Genomic DNA, 16,588 nt, shown 5'->3' on the forward strand with positions numbered 1-16,588 from the left:
CAGTTCACTGTCTGCCCATGGAGTTCCTACATACAAAACTCTAGTTCTCCAGGGCAGCATCCAAATTCTTTATTTAACAAAAACAACCACTCTTTTCTGCAGTCTCTCATCTCATATAGTTTCCAACTTCTACAGTAGTCTTAAAAATAAGAGCCATTCACCAGAGCAGGGCTACCGAACTTTTAAGCCCTGGGGGCCTACATGCTGTCCAGGCTATGTCAGGGGAGACCACACAGATGCTCACCCCCTGCCCACTGCACCATGTGGGCAACACCCCCATTGCAATGCTGGGCACCCATGAGCTGCCCATGCTGTTGCACTGCCCCACCCCCTTGGGGCAAAGGCAGAGAGCGGCAGCTGGAAGAAGGGGGAGCCTGGAGAGACTGGCTGCTGTTGATGCTAAAGCAATGACAGGAGGCAGTAACCACCTGAGAGCCCAAGGCCACATATTAACTCCTTTGGTGGCTTGAAGGCTGCATCCAGCTCACATCTGATAGCCCTGGGAGTAGAGTGATGCAGTAGGCCGAGGGCAGGGGAGCTCCTGGCACACCTCATCCTTTGTGTGCAGTGCTGCTTGCCCCCGTGACCTTCATCTGGGTTATCACCCAAGGTTGGGAACTGCGGTTCTAAAAAAATAAAAAAGTCTTAAATTTAGTGATCTCTTTGTATTAAAGCACTCAACAAGCCCAAGGTTATGAAAAAAAGCACATGTGCTGCACTTACTTGTTCTGGCTAAGTACAGACAGTCAAAAAGCCTGAGGCTGAATTGAGACTAACCTGCAAAGACTGAATAAGCTATGTAGAGTGAACTGATAAGCAGGTGAACAGACATTCACTTTTGATTCCAGAAATGCAGCCACATGCCTACAGTGCCCCAGGCCAGAAGCTACAGGGCACTGGAGCACGCCTCCCTGCTTGGCTGGAGCAGACAGTTTGGGCCAAGGGTAGCCCACCCATCCTGCAAAGGGGGGGCAGGGTTTGCAGGGAAGTGCAAAGCATCCTGGGATACTGGGGGACTGTGAGCCAACTTGAATCCAGAGGTGATCTGGGATAGAAGTTCAAGAAACTAAACTAACTTAAAATCAGTTAAGTCTGATATAATGTCCATCCAGCTTCATCTTAAAGCAGTTTTGGCCATTTTGAAAGCAGTCTGTGTATCATGTTACAGATTTTAAACAGTTTCCAATCACTTATACCAGTTTGTGTAATTTCTGTCCCGAACTCTGCAGACCAGGTCCTCTGAGGCAGGTACTTGTAGGGAAAGGAATTATGCAAGTAAATATTTTTATCTATCAACATTTTTCATGTAATTTAGAAGGACATTTCTAACAGGGATAGCAGCACATCCTATTGATCTATGATTGTCCACTATTTCCTCATTTCATTAGTCAGTGCAGACTAATGCCAACCATTAAACTATCCAGGCTTAGCTTTTCAATACTGCCCCATGCCAATTTATTTTGGTAACGCTTAGCTTTAAAGCAATTTGTACTCTAAGAAAGCAGAGGGTATGGAGATGGGGAATGGATAGTACAGAGACAAATTGAAAACCAATAGATTAATTTAATAGATTACAGGTACCCCATGAAGGTTGTCATTCTTGAAACCTGAAGGGGAAAAATAACAATAAAGCTGTTCTATTACTCACTATAATGTGTTTTTAAACAGTGTAGTACAGATCACTAAAATTCTGTAGCAAATTCTGGGAATCCTTTTTTCATTAATGTTTATCAACTAATTTTACATAAAAAGCCAGATAGAAAAATTATAATCTACAAAAATCAAATCAGAAGAAATCTGAGATTTTGAAGGAAGGCGTCTCAAAACCAGAAGCCACATATGCAGAATCATTTACATGTTTATTTACAGGTGGTCAAACAGGTGAAAGTTCTTGCAAATGGTGTTAGCAGTTAAAGTCTTAAAGTAAATGCTATCCAAAAAAATCGTAGATCACCACCTACTGATCATTTAAAACCACATATATTTTTTACATTGCAGAAAACTTGCATTACTATACAAGAAAGCCATTCTTTAAGAATAAAAGTTACAAATATTTTCTGACTTAAGACAGGACAGAAAAGAAGAGAGAGGAATCTAGACTACAACCTAAGTGCTAAGCTTGATACCCAATGTGCTTATGAAAAGGAAAAAGGAGTGGAATGCCTCAACTTAAACCAAGGTAAGCCTTTCAGTTTCTTAGGACCAGAAATATATTATCAGCTTCTCAATTATTCTAAAACAGTGGTTCCCAACCTTTTTTTGCCATGACCTATTGCTGGGAGCGGAGCAGTACAGCAGCCTGGGGGCAGGGGAACTCCTGCCACACAGTGGATCTCGTCCTTTGTGCGCAGCACTGCTGGCATTGCCTCCGTGACCCTCATTTGGGTCGTGACCCAAGGTTGGGAACAGCTGTTCTAAAAAGTCTTAAAAAATGTAGTGATGTCTTCATATGAAAGCTCTCAGCAAGCCCAAGATTATGAAAAAAAAGCACATGCGCACTAAGCAGATTAGAGTTTAAACATATTTATATGTACTTGTTTGAACTACAAGTGTTTGGAGTATTTACCTTAAAACAAGCACTCTGGGAGTCAACAAATTTGTCCTGAACTTTGGATTGTCCAGACAAGCATACAGAAGTGTCTCAGTTAATAAGAATTAACTCAAACATTAACTCGGATTAGAATCTAATGCGGGCTCCTTGAGCCTTGTTTCTACTGAAAGAATGGAGACAGTTCGACAAGTGAAGACTCGAGGCCTTTCACTAGAATTTTAGCGAGAAATGTGTGTAAATGTGTAGTTTTCACAGCTAACAAATGAAAATAAACCACAGACTCTCTCCCCAGCATAGCAGACACAGCCAGGTAATTTAACAGATCCTGCAACCCAAACTGGTAAGCATTGCCTTAAACTTAGGAAACATTAAACCAAATGATTTCCCCATTACAGCACCAGACCAGGTTAAGACTTTGAGCTTAAGTGTTTTAGTTCAACACATTTGTTTGCCCACACATTTACTTATAGACAAAATCGTAAGCTAATAGAGAAAACACTTGACTGTTGTAGTGACTACAGAAGCCAATATAAAACAAAGTTGGACTGGTTTAATTAAGGAATTATTTCAAGACCGATTTATTGTTGTGCAAAAGAGTGCATGGACGTCATTCTTCCAATTTAAAACAGGTCCAAGTTCTGTCGAAAGCAAAAGTACCTATACGCTTTAATTAAAAAAGGGAGAATAAATTGTGCATTTAGATGCGACCTAAAGAGAGACAAAAGAAGTCAGAAAGAACATATCATGTCCATCATCTTATTCGGTGCTATATACTGTGGCCTTGTAGAAAGAAAGTATAGAATGGAGCAATGAGACGTGCATGTGCACACAGCAACTATGAAAAGGGAGTAAAGCTATGAGAGGCTAGAGACAAGTTACATAAACTGGTATAAGTGATCAGAAACCAGTTCAAATCTATAACAGAACAGAAGTTCAATGCATTTTGCTTTCAAAATGGCCTAAACCAGTTTAAGAGAAGCCTAGATGGATGTAGTGTCAAACTTAACTGATTTAGGTTTATTGAATCTCTGTCTTTGACACTATGCACCTGCCCTGCAAACACCTCCTCACAGGGTGAATGGGCTATCTTTGTCCCAACCTGTCTATTTCAGCTGAGCAGGGAGGCGTGTTCTATCACCCCCAGCTTTTGGCCTGAGCCACTGCAGACATGCAACTGCATTTCCAGAATGAAAAGTAGAAGCCTGTTCACTTGCCTATCAGCTCAATCTATGCAACTTAGACTAACCTGAAAAGACTGAATCAATTCAACCTCGGGCTTCTGACTGCCTGTATTTTAGATAAAGAAAGTACCTTTTAGGAGGCTCCACTGGGTTTAAGTCAGGGGTAGGCAAAATGCAGCCCACCTGGCCATTCTATCCTGCCCACAGGGCCCCTAAAAATTTTTTTAGAAAATTGATACTCATCTGCCCCTGGCTACACGTCATGCGGCCCTCGGTGGTTTGCCAACTCAGTAAGCAGCCCTGTGCCTGAAATAATTGCCATCTCCTGGTTTAAGTTATAGCCACTTAACCAAAGGTCACTTTCATTCCTTATTAGCCCACCTGCCATCCACAGGGGCAAGCTTCATTCATTAGCCTATTTACAGATTCATTCCAGTTTCAGTTTTATTGCTCCAACAACTCTAACGTTATGTTAGAACTCATTCAGGGGTCTTCCCTCATCTAAATTTTGCAAACTGTTACGTAATGTTTCCAGGGCTCAATTATACACCACTCCAAAACAAAAATAAGTAAAAATAAAGTCACTCAAGAAGCTATTTTGAAGTTTGCAAGCATTTAAAAAAAAAGTCACTAACAACAAAATTACAGTGAATACATGAATTTGTTTCAGAGTCAAGACTTTACCTGGTGTTTTGATGTTCTCCTGTGTTAAACAGTCTAGCAGTAACTTTGTAAAAATCTGTCTCTTCAAAAATATTTCATGAGTACTGAAAAGAGACATACAAGAGGACAAGTTTTAGTCTAAGACAGCCAAGAGTCTTGATTTAAAGATTACATTTCAACATGCTAAAGGCCCACCAGAGCTAAATTAAAAAAAGGCTGCTATGAAGTTTCATTTTTAAGTAATAAGAGCACCTATAAAAGTTTAGTAAGAAGTTTACTGGGTTTTGTGCAGACTTGGTGGAAAAAAAACAAAAACAAAACACACACCAGTGTTTAAACACCTGCACCAAAAGCAGTCTTAACCTGTTGTGTATCATCATAGTAATGATAGGTAACCCTGAACTAAGGGTCGTACAAGAGTTAGTTCAAATCAATAGTTAATACATGTAAGACACTGCATGCTTCAGTTAAATAGTTTAGAATTTATATTACCTTGTTTCAGGAAAAGAGAAAAAAAAAAAGATTAAGATTAAAAATACCTTAGAATAGCTGTTGAGAGATCCCAAAGTATTCATACAAAGCTATATGCAGGTCTTGCATACCTCAAAAAGAGTTCAAACGACAGGCCTAGAAGCTTCCACTTTTAGTACTGTATTTTCTTACTACAACACACCATTTTTGTCAAAAAGCCAGCTACTGTAATATATGGTAACAGCAGTTTCAATATAATGGAATCCAGTTTTTGCCATTTAAGCCTCAACCAGGCAAAAGCAAAAGTAAAGTCTGCATGAGCCACAGGGAACAGAACTATGAATAGGCTTGGCTCTCTAGCTGCTGTTGCTACTCGGTTACTTGTTACCAGGGATCCTGCTTCTCTCGCAAAAAACACAAAACAAAAACAGAAAACCAAAATTCTCCGATAAAAAAAAATATTCCAAACTCTGTGTTTTTCTGCAATTAAAATGAAGTATGTGCATGCATCAGCTGGACACAATGTTTTATTGATCCATTTACTATTTTCAAGCAATTTGGAAGCCCACCCATGCCTCAATCATTGTATTAAAATAAATTCTAATACCTATATATTCTGACATTTGACTGTTGGGGTTTTTTTTTCCATGGAAAATTAGAGCCCCCCCCTCCGCTGCCCCCAGCTCACCAGGACACAGGTCCAGCTGCAACTGTCCCCCCCTGACGCTTTGCGATGCTGAGCAGCCCTGATATGTCCTGCTCCTGCAATGCCACTCACTCCTGACGCACAGTCCCTCCCCCCTGTTCAGCTGGTGCCCCTCACTCCTGACACACTGCCCCCACCCTAGGCCCTAGTCCCCCAGCGTGTAGAAAAGAGGGTGGGTATGTGAAGCAGGGTGTAGGCACAGATGCATGGGAGGCATATGCTCCCTCCACCCCTGCATTTTCTGTGCCCACAGTGGGGCACAGGGCTGCAGCTTGGCTGGACCAGCTCCAAGCAGAAGCTGCCTACATGGCCCAGTGGTCAGGACCTGGAGTGGAGTGCTGCCACGGTGAGGTGCCTTCTGTCCATCCAGCAGCAGCAGGGGGCACAACTCCAAGCTGCTGCCGGTGCCTCACCTTGGCAGCCATGGCCATGCAGCACTCCCTCCCATACCAGGTCCTGCCCTCTCAGCCATGGAGGTGGTCCTGCCTGGACCTGGTCCAGCCAGGCTGCAGCCCGCACCCCAAACCCTGGCTGCAACACATTTGTGCTACAAAGTCAAGCTTGACCCTCATGCTGAGAAGAGCAGCATTTTCTGGCCATCACTGATGCACCACAACTGGTTACAAACCTAACTGATGCAAACTAGGATTTGTATAACTCTTACAGTTTCTAGCCTCACAATAGGGACTGACGACTGCCTCCAGTGTTTTGCCGCTGGAACAAAAGACCAGTCTTTAAGGTTAATGGAAGTCAGAAAGTTTCCAGAACCTTTTCGCCTCTTAGTGCATTTTATCAGAACCGCACAACCTTGATGACTTGGTAAACGAATAAGTGTCTTGTAATCCATCATCCAGGAAGCAGCCGTTACATTCTCATTCCTAACCCAGATCTTGCAGACATCCTCATCTGTAAATAACCCACAGGAAGGCAGACAACAGTACCAACACTGGAAGTATCCGGCTAACACTGATTAATAAGCTTTATGCTACAAGCAATTTTACATTGTGGATACATGAAAGCCAAAGCATAAATTGTCTTCCTTCTTGCAGGCAGTGCATTGAAAACCCCCACTTAAAGTGCAGCTGTGATCAGAAGAAGAAAGATGTTTGGTTACCTAAGAAACAGGATAATGAATGTAAAAAAAAAATATATATATTAGAATGCCTTTACATAAAAGTTAATAGCATGTTTCAACTGGAATACTATTTATTCATTGTACTGGTCACTTCATCTTAAAATACAATTCTGCAGAATTAAGATAAGGTTCAGACAAGGGCAATGAGTGATCAAAGGCACAGTAAAAACACTCAGATGAAACAGTCCCTCCATTTCAGAAAGAGACTACTAGGATGTGACATACCTCATAAGAATATGTAAAAAAAAAAAAAAGAAAATAATAATAATAATAATAATAATAATAATGATGAATAGTATAGAAAAAGCAAATAATCTCTATTCCCTAACAAGAAGCTGCTGACATTAACTGAAATTAGAAAAATAAAATTAAATACTTTCCTTCTTGGCCCATAAAAAAAAAAAAAAAAAAATATACAGGAAACTGAACTGTGAACCTCACTGCCACGTGAAGCTCGAGACCAAAGATTTAGTATTCAAAGGGAAATTATACAGTTAGTGGGATAAAAATTATCCAGAATTCTAATGAAGTTGTTTGAGTGACAGATCTTAGTTTTTAGTTTAGGCCCTAAAACACAAGTCATCTGGGAATGAAAGTTCAAACCATTCTCTGAAGTATCTGACAATGGCCATCACTAGACAGGACCCTGGACTAGACGGATCCTGGATACATGTTTCAGTACATTAGTTCTCTGAACTGCATAAGATCTTATATGGCAAGATTTCTTAGATCGTGTTGGTTTGAGCACAGGACAGAAGTCATTACTAAATTCCCCCACGATATTGGATGAAGACCAGTGCTCATATTGGCATTTGATCTTCTCTAAAACAGGGAAGACATTTCAGATGCACTAGGAAGAGATTTTAAAAGTACAGCCAGCTATTCCACACCAACTCTGTGTAGACACTATTATGGAATACAGGAAGAGAGTGGAGAACCAGAACATTTTTCTTCCTGGTTAAGTCTCATGAAAAGGTTACAGCCCTATTCTTTATAGCCATATCACCCTCACATCAAGGTTAAACCTCTTAATGGGACTCTACATTTTAAGTGTACTCAAAGATCAGACTAGTGCAGAAGGCAGCTAACCATTCATCAAGGAGTTCTCCTTGTCATCAGCACAGGATACCAGGGCTCCAAAATCTGCACCTCATCTTTGGTCACTGTTTGGAGTTAAATTTTTCACCTACAGAATTCTTAACAGCTTGAAACCTGCTTGCCAATGACTTCTCTCCCCATTGTCCCCCATCTCTATTCCCACAACTTTATTCTCCTCCTTGCTATGAAATGCTGGACTGTAAGAGGTCTCACTCCTCATTGGATTTGCTGTCCTTTGCAACACTTGGCAAAAGGCATCTATTTGACAGCTTCAAGAGGGCTTCAGGCTTATTCTACCTACTGTGATATTTCCTACCTGATTTGTTATCATTGTTGGGTGCGTTACTCTGCTTGGTAGTATTGCTATAGAAATTGTAAATTCATCACCAGTACACCAAGAACACAATATTTTCTTAATACTTGAATTACAGAAAGACAACTTGGTATTTAAACAGATAAATGACTGGTTAGTAAAACTATTTTTTTTCAGCATATGGAGCTCATAACCAACTTTCTGGGTGCACCAACGCATGCAATTAATGCAAAGCAATAAGCCCTGGAGCTGTTTGACCCAGAACAAACTACTTCCATGCACAGCATCTACGTGAGCACCCAGGACAGCAGCGATTTGAGCCAAGGCCAAACAGGCCCAGGCTGACAGGGCGTGCAGGAGAAGGGGTCAACCCCAGGCAGCAGTGTCAGGCAGTGGAGAAAGCTGGCTGGGGAATGCAGGCATTCAAAGTGAGGGGCCATGTGGCTAGGTGGCAGGAAGAAGTCTGGCCCGTGACCGGCTGGGCTGACAGGGCACAATTTATATTTGCAGTCAGCATCTACACATGCATTTAATCGTAGTAAGTCACCCCAGGGTAAGATAGTACTGTCCTTGACTGTTCTATGTTATGCCAGCATAAATTAGTTTATTGCAGCCTAATACTGTTTCACACATAGACAGCGGTGCTTTACTCTGCAGCTAATGAGTCTACTCTGTAGTAAAGCACATGTGCAGACATGGCCACTGTTACTGGTAGTTGCTCTAAGCTCCTTTTTCCACCCTACAATCCCAGGTGCCAAAAAAAGGGTGCAAGAATTCTTCTAAGATCAGACTTGGCTTGGCTTGGCCTTTCACATAGCATCTGAATCTTCTTTACCCTCCCCTACTTTGGAAACAAGGATTTCATGAAAATGCCACAACCCAACTGTGTAGATATTGTTCCATGCTCTTTTACCCTGATATGGTCTTTGCCTTTCAAATTTCAGTACCTGATTACACGTCAATTAGCTTTCTCTCCACTCACCAAGCATTACCAGAAGGAATATAGCCTGCCAATTACAGTATCTCCTATATTCCCCATGAGAAGCAGGAGAGCAGTAAGAAAACTACTGAAGCTATTAGTCCGTAGACTGAGGAAGATAGCAGTCCACTAGAACACACATAGAAGCATTTTAAATGAAAGTTTCAGCTCTACAGTAATGCTAACTTAACTCCCACCTAAGCAACCTAGCAAAGGAAGATTTTTAAATCAGTAAATAGATTCCTGAGCCTGGTAAGGTACAGGAGCCTGGTACAGAACAGAATCCAAAAGGGTACAGGATCAATAAATGAAGGAGCAAGGCATACTCTTAATGAAGAAAGCGCATACCAAATACTGAGCCCTTTAGACTATTTAAAGAGCTTGCAAAGTCAAAAGGGGAAACCCAAATAGCAATGAACTTGAAATCTTCAGATTTACCTCCATCACTTAAGTATCTCTAGTTATGATAACCAGGGATCCTGGTTTCCTGTTTAAAAAAAATTGCAAACTCATTGATAAACCCCCCAAAATCTACCTTTTTCCACAATTAAAATGAAACGCCACTCGTTCACACACACGCACCCCTCTGTGCTGCTGCCCCCCCCCCCCGTGCTGCTGGGCCAACAGGGGGTGCCTCCCTATGGTGGTGCAGGGCTCCCAGCAGCAGCTCCTAGCCTCCCTGTCCCACTCTGCCCTGCTGCACTGGGTCCCACCTCTTAGGCGACAGAGGCCCTGGGGGGGGGGGCAGTATGGCAGAGTGCCCCAAGCCCACACCAGCCAGCCCACATCCACCCCCACACACAAATCTGTGGGACATGTGCCCCCCCATGTCCCTTGGGAATGTACACAGCAGTGGGGAGCCAAGCTCCCTGCTGTCCCCCAGACAAGCTGCCCACAGCTCCCCACCTGAGCCCTGCGGCTGCACATTTCTACCCTGGCCCTGGACCCCAGGCCCCATGCGCAGCCCTAGCTTGGCAGCATCCCCAGCCCCAGCCCTGCTCAACTCCCTCCCTGCATACGGGGGCTTCTATTCCACCCCCCCTTCCACCAACTTACCTGTAGGGAGCTGCAGGAGTTGCTCTCATGTTGCCTGGCTGCCATAGGCATATGTGTGCATGCACATGCATGTGGCATCCCCCATCTGATCACCCTGCTCTTGCAGACTGGAACTCTGCCAGCCTGCAAGGGTAAACTCACCACTACCCACATTTTTTGAAAGGAAAAAATGTGTACGTTTCTGCAGAAAAACAAAAAAAACAAACAAACCAGATTCCCGATGATATCCTAGTCAACTGATCATTAATATTAGTTTTAAAACATTACATCAGATCACCATCTACAGAAGAGCTAGTACGTGGAATCTTTTTATTCCCACTGTAATCACTAATGTGATTAGAGCACTGATAATCAAACTTCTAGGTCTTCTGTCAAAGAAGTTTTTTTTTTTTAAAATATTTATGGACCTAAGTCGTGGCAAGACAAAGGGTTTTTCAAGGCCTGCTTGAGGTGCACAGAGCCGATTTCACAGGCATTTTCCAGCAGCCCAACCCTCACTGCTGATTAGCACAGGGACCCCAGCAGTCCTGTCCCTTACTGCTAATTGGCAGAGGGTGCCTTCAGTCAGTCTGTGTCACTAGCACTTTTTTTTTGGTTGATTCCACGGGAAACTACGGCCAATTCTGCACTTCCTGTCGACTATGGGCAATGCTGCTTTTCACAGTTTCCTCAAAATCCATGAAAACCACAATTTAGGTAGGTCCTTATTTACATATAGTATCAACCCAATTATTTAAATTCCAAAAGGCAACATACAAAATTAGTCACTCCATATATAGCAGTTTTACATTCTGCTAGGTCTATTGAGTTGATATTTTATGATTTTATATTTAGTTTATATATTTGATCTTTCTAGAATTGCTGGATACTAAATTATTGTTTCCTAGAAACATATTCATGTCCTGTTCTCCCGCCTGCAAAAAAACCAACTCTGGCCAGTTGTCTCCATCACCGAGTTGCTTGATCTTTCACTCAGAGTGGAACTGCTAACTGAAATACCAGCAGTATAAGCATGCCTGCATGTTATTAAAGGACATAGTGGAAAATTTCACAGGCTGACATCCAAAATGTCTGCGGTTCCTTTTCATATTTCTCTCTTCCTGCAAAGCAGTTATTAGACTAGGATTTAAATCTATTTTAAGTGAAGCTCAGAAATTTCTACTGCTTTAGAGTTCTATAGAAGCTTTTTCAATAGCAAAGCCCAACTAAGTTTAAATCCCAGATGCCATCAAACTAAAAAAAAAACAAACCATAAAATGCAATAATAAATTTTCAAGATCAATACAAATATAGACAACCAGATCAGAGTATCAGAAGGGCTGTGCAGCCATTTTGAAATAAACAGCAAAAATACAAAGGAGGAAGAACATAGGCATTTAGTCTATGATTATGAAAAGAATCTTTTGAAAGCCAGCTAGGGATCATATGATTTTAAGGAGTATCAATGTCTTCCATTCAAAATCTATGCACAATATAGAGCCTATGGAAGCTCTCTTTGTCAATGTTTCTGCAAACTGTTCAATATAATAATTAAGGGTAATGGCAAACAGTCTGGGCTAAAGAGAAGGCATCTGGTTAATATTTAACGAAAAGGACAAACATTTTAGTACTTTCCTTATTTTCAGAGGTATACCCTATGTGTAAAACAAGGCTGATCAAAGAAATTGGATATTAGCCCAAACAAAAATAATAAATAGAAAGGATTTTGATTGATGTTCTAAAAAGAGGGAACACAAAAAAAAAAAACCCAAAAAAACCCCCCAAATAGTTCCAGATTACAAGTTTTAATTAAAAAGCCAGGTTTTTTTAAATAAAGCATACAAAAATAGATAAACGGGTATCTGATTTACAAACAAAAAGGCTCTTTATATATCACTAAAAGATGTGTAATTCACATGTGAGGTGCCATAAGTCCACTAGGTTGTATGACATCTTGAATCATTTGTTCTTTTTCATATTTTATTTTCTTTCTTAATAGTTCTCTTCAAATCAGTTCATTAAAAAAATGAAAGAGGATTGTTCAAAATTGTTTCTTCTACTATATTTTAAAAACACATTCTACTTAAGATAACTTTAAAAATTCAAAGATTACACACACCATTAGTTAATCACTAGGACTGGGAAATAATAATTTATTTGGATTTGCTAGAGAATTAAAAAGAGAACTAGGAAAAAAACTGAAGTATCAAACATTGGTTTTCCTGGCCCACAAGCAAATGCAGGGTTTTGAATGTCCTTCAAAATAAAGTTCATCAAAAAAAATGCACCTGTAGTTAGTGACTCACCTTCTCACATAGGCTAAGACAAGCAAGGCAGAAGTTCCCACCAGAATACAAAATTTCAAATTCATGGAATTACATTTGCCAAAACACATGAAAGCTACAAAGTGATTCTATCCTTGCTGTGTGGTGAATGCTACACTGTTTTTCCAAGCCAGATTATTGTGCTACAAGTAAAAAGTACATCTTTTTTTATTTTTTTATTTTTTTAAAAGAAATCAGAATAAAATTATAGGATATACACAATATAGTGAAAGATGAGGTATTTATATCACCTACTTTAATGTTTTTCCTAACTAAATGATTAAGTGAGCAGAAGGTTCCATTTGTTCATTGCCTAACTGTACCTTCTGCTGCAAAAATTACTTTTCAGTGTTCGCATTACTAGTTCATTATTAATTTTTGTGCAAGTTTACAAACACTGATGCATTACAAATATCTATTTTGCTACCTAAAATAAGGTAACTGTACAGAAAGTACACAAAATATGCATATTTTTAAAAAGCTGTACAGCAGCACTTTAACTTTGCAGTGCTTGTATTCTCAACTTAGTATTCATATATGTATTACCGAAAAATACGCACAATTTCTATAATTGCTAAAGAAGCGTGAGTGATTGCCATTAATAAGAGGCTTACAAAAAGACCATTTTCCTCAACTCCTTGTCAGCTCAATATGTTGAGTGTTTAGAGAGATTTCTGAAACTGCCAGGACTAGTTAAACAATAGTTAAACAAAAAAGTTGATTGATGTACTTCCAGCAAGTTAGTTCACAAGCCATCTTGTCACCAAGCTTTTCATGCTGAATCAGCATTGGAAGCTGCACTTGACTTCACGCCATTATCTGTGTGTAAACAGCTTAGCTCATTCAATATTTGGCCAATGGGATTTAACAATAGAGCATTATATCCATGCAGTAATCAGAGACCTCTCTAGATTTAAACTGCTGGTTGACAAGTAATTCTTTACTACTTGGGATTATTTTTCCCTTTAACATCTACAGTTCTAAGCATATAAAGTTTGTGTTACATTCACAAAAGAAACTGACACATGCACATATTTAAGAAATTCAGAAGGCCTGCTTACTTTGAAAGGGAAGATTGTGTTTTGACAGACACGATGCAGCACATTCTATTTCAAACAATGAAACTTTCAAACAGAATTAAAAGGATGGCCCTGCAAAGTTCACTAACAAGGTTTGTGTGGGATGCCAGTTATCTTTGAAGTTACTCATTTCTCAGTGCACAAAAAGAACAGACAATCCTATTCTCATACATAATTTTTTTTTGTGTTCTAGTTAGTATTAGAACATAAGGACATGATATCAATGGACACAGGGCTTCACACCACCTCCGCACTGCCTCTCCACTTTTGTGCTGCTGGTCTCAGATAAGTAAAATAGAGAAACAATACCACAATACAGCTGCAGGCTTCCTGCCCACTGTTCAGCCATTATTCTTCATGCTGGTGAACTTTCAGAACAGTGCTCAAACTTCTTTGAAATTCCCTCTCAGGTTCTCCCTACTTCATAGGAAAGTTCCTCAGAAGGAGGAGTGGTTTTACAGTATACAATCACAAGGTCTGGTGTTAACTAACCACTATCTGAATTAGAGGCAAGGGATGAAAAAAGAGAAAGCCCGTTACAATGATGAACTTCTTGAAGAAACTGACCACCCTATGGTAAACTGGGATTAGGAAAAAGTCTCACCAGAAAGCCAAGGTATTGGACTATCACAATACTTAGTGGTCTTATTAAGCAAAGCTCATTACTGGAAAAAGTCTCACCTCTCATTAGAAAAAGATAGTTCTAATTCTCAAATGAGCTTGATCCCTAAAGGTTCCAAACCAAGACAAAAGCTAGAAGTTCGAAAACTTTGCAATGTTTAGATGGCTGGGATTGGCATTACTGTATATTTTCCAGATATTCTGAAACATTTTAGCAAGCTTAGTTGGCACTCTCCACAAATTACACACTATTTTATGATTTCCATAGACATCACTTTCCTCCATCAATATACACGAGTTTAAGCCCCTTCTTAAAAGACAGCAACATACTCAAACACTGAGTAGTGCTGAACAGCAAGTCCAGATAGATGACAAAATATATTTTACTCCAAATCTGTAAGAATTCGCTTACTTATGATGATCACAATGAATTTTTGCTTTCTCTTAAAAAAAAGAAGAAAAATAGAAAAGGATTAAAAAACCCTCAGGTTTCCAGCTTCAAATTACTGCAAAAATTCTTCCAACACAAACAGGTTCAACCAATGCAGTGGTACTTCCTTAAAAAAAAAAAAAAAAAAAAAAAAAAAAAAATCAAGGGTGTGTAACTCAGACAATCACAAAATAAAGAGATTTTCAAAAGACATAGGAAGATAAGAATAGCACATATGTAAAAGTAATTTAGTTGTTCTACTGGACATTTAGCTGAGGTAGAACGTTTCTGAAGAAAGGCTGCAGGGCTTACTTGGGCCAATAAATGAGAAGTCTTTGAATGCCCTCCTGAAACTTCCTTTCCTCTATAGCAACTCCTGTAAAGTTCCAGGAATATCCTGGAAAGGTGATCCTAGCTACAGGATCTACCATGAATATACTTAATATCGTCTTCCATATGTTATCTCCAAATAGATTTTAGCTATAGCAGTACCAGTGCTCCTAGTACAGGAACAGCAACCTATGGCACATGCGTGGATCTGGCCTGTGGAGCTCGGGGGAGGAGGGGGGAGACCAGGGCCCCAAGGAGGACTGTAGAAACAGAAGTTGTGGTGGCAGCGAGTAGTGGCTGAGGCCCCTGCACAGAGATGAGCTTCATTACAGTGGCCCTCCACTCCAAAAAATTGCTGACCCATTCTGGTAGACGGTGAGCATACATCCATGCACACAGTTAAATCTGAAATTCTCCTACTCATTAGAAAAACTGCTCCTATATTAGAAAAGATAATAAAATTAACCTGACAGAGGTTAATGCTTCCACCAGAACTGCCTGAACAACAACTTTTTCTCCATACACATTTCTCCAGAAAAAAGAATTAATTTATACAGCTGACACACAACACCACATCCAACTCCGTGAGGTATATTCTTTAGACAGAAAATTGACTGCAAAGATTTCAGAAATATGCAATGGTACTCTACTTTGATAATCTCCCTCGGTTTCAGACTAGAACAGCATAAAAACTGAATCTTCATCTTGCATGAGATACCGAGAGCATTAAATTTAATTTACACTTTAGTCAGCATGAAGTGCAACAGACTTTATGGGATACCACATGATAAAAACCTACAGGACTCCAGTAGATGCTGCAGACACTGCTATTTTTGACTGATCTCCTATATACATCTCCGTGCCACAAGTCTCATACTTGGAGAGCATTCTACCTTCTGTGGCTACAGAACAAAACCCAGCTCCTAAAAAAAGTTAACTTCATAAGGTATGCCACATTGGTGAAAATGCTAATACTTAACACTGTGGTCAGAGGCCTGAGCAAAGCAGCTAGTATTCGCTTTGAATCACTGTCCCCTGAATCAGCTGAATCCAAATCACCAAACTGAATCACTGTCCCCAAATTGATTTGGCCGAATCCAAATTTGGAGCTTCGGGTACTGCCAAATCACACAGACCCCTACCCAGCCCAGCTCTGGCTCTTTGGGAAAAAAGGGCCTATACTCACCAGCTGCTGCCATGCACATGGCGATCACTACTGTTCCATGGTGCGTGGGCAGCTCTGCCACAAGCCCCCCACAACACCCACCCACTCTCCCAGCCTGCACCCCTATGGCTGCCCTGCCTGCCTGAGCTCCTGGCCCTTAAAAAAAAAAAACAACAACAAAAAACCAAACTCACCAGCTCCTGTCCAGCGGAGGACAATCCCCACTGCCCAGCACTGCGGGGCTTCTGGGGGCAATTCCACGAGCCCCCTGAAGCCCCAAGGCTGCTGCAGCAGCCAGTGAATGCAGGGTTTCTTATCTTTCTTTTTAAGAGAGCCAGGAGCTGGGATGGGCAGGCAGCCATGGGGAAGGGGCTGGGAGAGCAGATGGGGGTCAGGGGGCTCATGGCAGAGCCCCCCCATGCAGCGTGGGGCAGTGGGGATTGCCTCCCCCCTTCCCCCACCTGGCAGCAGCTGGTGATTGTGGGCTTTTTTTTTTTTTTTTTTTTT

The 16,588-nt window shown here is 40.9% G+C and overlaps 1 protein-coding gene across 5 annotated transcripts in view; it reads right to left on the minus strand.

The window, feature by feature from the left end:
- The window catches only part of NCOA3 (nuclear receptor coactivator 3), a 145,630-nt gene that overhangs the window by 122,335 nt on the left and 6,707 nt on the right, over positions 1-16,588 (minus strand). For 4 of the 5 annotated variants that reach the window (XM_019539571.1, XM_019539572.1, XM_019539569.1 and 1 more), the window contains exon 2: positions 4,417-4,499. The gene's annotated coding sequence lies outside the window, so the exon portion shown is untranslated. Of the gene's footprint in view, positions 1-4,416; positions 4,500-9,535; positions 9,584-16,588 lie in introns of those variants that run through there. The other variant, XM_019539570.1, reaches the window with a different exon arrangement.

Source organism: Crocodylus porosus, unplaced genomic scaffold, assembly GCF_001723895.1.
Source record: "Crocodylus porosus isolate Cpor-Errol unplaced genomic scaffold, CroPor_comp1, whole genome shotgun sequence".
NCBI lineage: Eukaryota > Metazoa > Chordata > Crocodylia > Crocodylidae > Crocodylus > Crocodylus porosus.